The sequence below is a fragment of the Bidens hawaiensis genome, unplaced genomic scaffold, assembly GCF_021521415.1.
Source record: "Bidens hawaiensis isolate Kalapana, Puna unplaced genomic scaffold, B.hawaiensis_p1.1 tig00071691_1, whole genome shotgun sequence".
Lineage (NCBI taxonomy): Eukaryota > Viridiplantae > Streptophyta > Magnoliopsida > Asterales > Asteraceae > Bidens > Bidens hawaiensis.
The window spans coordinates 23,932-27,728 of record NW_027502543.1 but is presented as its reverse complement, the minus strand read 5'-3'; the positions used below and the strand labels follow the sequence as shown (position 1 = coordinate 27,728).

Sequence of the window (3,797 nt, the reverse complement as noted above, 5' to 3'; positions counted from 1 at the left end):
TAATAAGACACTTAAAATGTAAATTCTAATAAAGTAATCTATAAGACATGTAGTTGTTGGTGTCCCATTATGGGGTAATGTAATACGACACTTGATCACTGGAGGTCTTATTATAACATAAGTTAATAGGGAACTTTGTACTTAAGTCATAAATGTTCAGTATTATAGAACCCTTTATAGTCGAAGTCATATAAGAACCTAACTTAATATGACATTTTACACTATGGTCTTATAACTTTAACCTTTATAAGATGCTTACTCATTGTGGTGTTATTATAATACACCGTAATAGGACATTTGATATTTGAGTCATAAAACATCTGTTTTATAGGACGCTTGTTCGCTGAAGTTTTATTATAAAGTAACTTAATAGGACACTTGGCACGTGAGTCTTATAACTTTAACCTTTATAGGACGTTTAATCATTGTGGTGTTATTATAATACACCGTAATAGACACTTGATATTGTAGTCATAAAACATCTGTTGTTTTATAAGACGCTTATTCGCTCACTACAAAAAATGCCACATAATGGCACACATTTTTAATGAAATTTAATTTTTGTGCCACTATTTTAGGTTTTAATGACATTTTTCGTATGTCACATTTGCTTGATTGTATTTTTAGTGGCATTTAACATTTGTGACAAAAACATTTTTAGGTTTTAATGGCACTTTGTGTATGTTATAATAGTTTGGAATACACTGCTAGTGGCATTTAGTATGTCACATTTGCTTGATTGAATTTGACGGCATCTTGCGTATGCTATAGTTTTTTGAGAACATTTAAGTGGCATTTAGCATTTATGTCATATAATTTTAGGCTTTTAAAGCCAAGTTGTGAGTGTGATATTTGCTAGACATATATTAAACGACATTGACATAAACTTTTTATGATATTTAGCTTGAACTAGCAATACTACCCACGCGCTACAGCGGGATGCGCCAAACGCATTATATGTTTTGATGAATATCCAGATACAAACTTAATAATAGTTAAAACAATCAAGTGTACCACAATCTTAATTTACTTTAAAAGATGTAGCAATATGATATCAGCAGCCCCACTTTGACTTATGAATTGTAATCAACTAGTGGATGACCCGGCGCGTTGCGCCAGTTTTGGGTTTGTGGGAGTTGCGGTTACGTCTACGATTTATAGATGATCAAGTAGCTTTAAACATTCGACAAAGAATTTATGGAGCATTACATATAATATTCCCAACTTCTAGATCATCAAAATGCATGCACTAAATTGCTGTTGCATAAGTTGAACTTGTGATGCTGCATTTATGTTGCTTCTTGCGGCTGTCCGATGTTGTAGTTGACAAAAAGATGGTTGCTAAGAAAATTGCAGTTTTTTTGTCAGGATAGGACTTAAATATAGTTGATGTGGGTTTGCCTGAACCTGCATTAAAAGTTTAGTGTTTAGCAGTTTGTATCATGCAACATTGAAAATTGAGTGTTTTGCGATTGGTCCCATTTTGTTGTTTATAATCGTTTAAGCGATTTATAAAAAAAAAATAATAATATTGCATAAAAACATTTTTAAAGATCGGAAAAAAAATAAATTGCAGAAGTCATTTAACAGAATGTATGGCAGTGCCCATTTAACAGAACCTGTTTAGCAGCATTTGTTTGTCAGCAGGTATAACAATCTGGACTTGTTTAGCTCAATATGTTGTTTCGGGTAGTAAAGGCACTCAAGAAATCCGCAAAAGCAAGCAACTGAAACAGCAGGAAAAAAACACATGATGTTATACCAAAAGAGTTTGTGGGTGAAACACATTTGCAGTGGATAATATAACAACCAACTTGTAATAATTAGCAGCCTATTAATCTAAAACGTACCTACTGACTAAAAAAACCACTGATATTTAGTTTTAAGTGTTTTGAAAAAGCGATTTTCTTTGTAAGTTTTAATCACTCAGCTTCATGCCCACTGCAAAGATGATTATTTTAGGATGTTAACCCATTAGATGTTGCCGAAAACTGAAAGAGGGACAAATTTCAAATTTGTTATTGGAATCTAGTAAAGAACAAAACTTGAAAGATTGTTATTTATTATTTTGGTTGCAACCAGATTTGCATATTCTTAACAGCATCCTACCTGTAAAGAAGATAATGAATTTGGTTTCAGTTTATACTGAAACGAAAACCGAATTCGTAATCAGTTTTGATTTCAACGGTTCCGGCTCAGTTCAATCTTTTGTAAGCTGGTTTAAAACAGTATAATGAACGTGTGTAAATAAAATTAAAAAAATGGGTCAGGTGTAAAAATAAAGATGTTAACTTATTAGATGCAACTGAAGTATAAGCCGAATAACGAATTTGTAAATAGGTTTAATTTTTGACGCTGAAGAGAAACCAACATTGAATAACTCTCGTGTTACAGGCTAATCCTTAAAATGAATATTTGAAAAGCTATGTCTGTTCACAACATTTCAGATTAAAGGCAAGACTGTGCAGTACCTGTTAATAGCAGGTCTTTGTTGTTATTGCGGGTGTTGAGCGACTTATGGCAAAAAACCTGAAACAAATAACATAACAATCAAATATCTCGAACAATAAATATGGAAATCCTAATCAACCTTGTTGTGGAATAAAATGCATGTTAGTTAATAATAGGCTGAAACAATATCGACCTACGGGTTATAATAAAATGTTAGTTAATAAAAGTGCCCAACTTTGTACTAAAAGTTTATTGTACATAGTTTGGAATAAAATGCAGGTTAGTTAATAATAGTTTGCATCCAGACTAACGTAATTCTTATTAATTGTGGCATTTATTAGCTTATCACATTAAGGCTCCATCCACGTCTTCACGAAGAATGCCGGATTCACCCTCGGATTCCTGACTAACATCAATTCATCGATGATTATCTGATACGTATCCTCCTTCGAGATCGAGTTTTCCGGTATCTTAAACCTACAATTACTATTAACTGTTTTACAATATCTAAGGTTTTTTATGTGCTTCAGGGCACTTGAAGCCACTAACTGAAAGTAAAAATTTTGCTTTTTTACAATATCACAACCCTATATTGTTTCTCACTAATCTATTATAACATCAAAATAAAGTACAGGCTTCCCCTTAAGGTTCATTCCATGTTACTGCATACGAAAATGCAAATGCAAATAATCAGCTGTCTCTTTGTGTTTAGTCTACTCTTTGACTGTTAAGGTTATGTAAGTTTATTGCAAAGATTAGTACACAAACAAACAACAGTGAACAATATTTAACTCAGAATTTCTATTACGATGTAAGAAACACATAAAATCGTATAATAACCTAATTCAATAACGATTGAAACGGTTCAGATTTATACTTGCTCGAACCATTGACGCGAATCGTCGTAAGGCACCAGCAGCAACCGACGATGAAGATGGGAGATGACAGTTGTAGCACATCGCCGTCGTAGACAGCCGCCGTCACCTAGGGTTCCCAAATAGAACACAGCAGCAGTCAATCGGAGCGACGAACTTAACCACCGTCTCCTAGGGTTCTGGCGACAATTAATCGGAGCCACAAAAAAAGCCACAGGACATCAAGCAGTCGAAATCAGTTGAAGAGCAACAGAGCAGTGGTGGTGAGACGTGGTGCTGGGTGGTGGTGGTGGGGAGACATTGTATATGGAGAGAGAGAGAGAGATGGAACAATTTGCCAAGCAAAGGGTACAAGTGGGAATGCCCACCGACCCCTGTAATTGTTATATTATAAATTTCAAACTACATCAGATCAACACTTTTTGTAGATTTCAAAGTTACATATTCATATGCCAATTTCCTACTGCTTAT

General features: G+C 34.1%; 1 long non-coding RNA gene across 2 annotated transcripts; it reads right to left on the bottom strand.

The window, feature by feature from the left end:
- Positions 1-1,082: 1,082 nt before the first annotated feature.
- On the bottom strand, positions 1,083-3,593 carry LOC143605850 (uncharacterized). 2 transcript variants are annotated; one of them, XR_013148628.1, is made up of 3 exons: positions 3,292-3,593; positions 2,472-2,529; positions 1,083-1,727 (listed from the first exon to the last, which is right to left on the bottom strand). It is a non-coding gene; the product is annotated as an uncharacterized LOC143605850 (long non-coding RNA). The 2 variants fall into 2 exon arrangements; XR_013148629.1 differs by having other exon boundaries at positions 3,329-3,593.
- Positions 3,594-3,797: the final 204 nt, after the last annotated feature.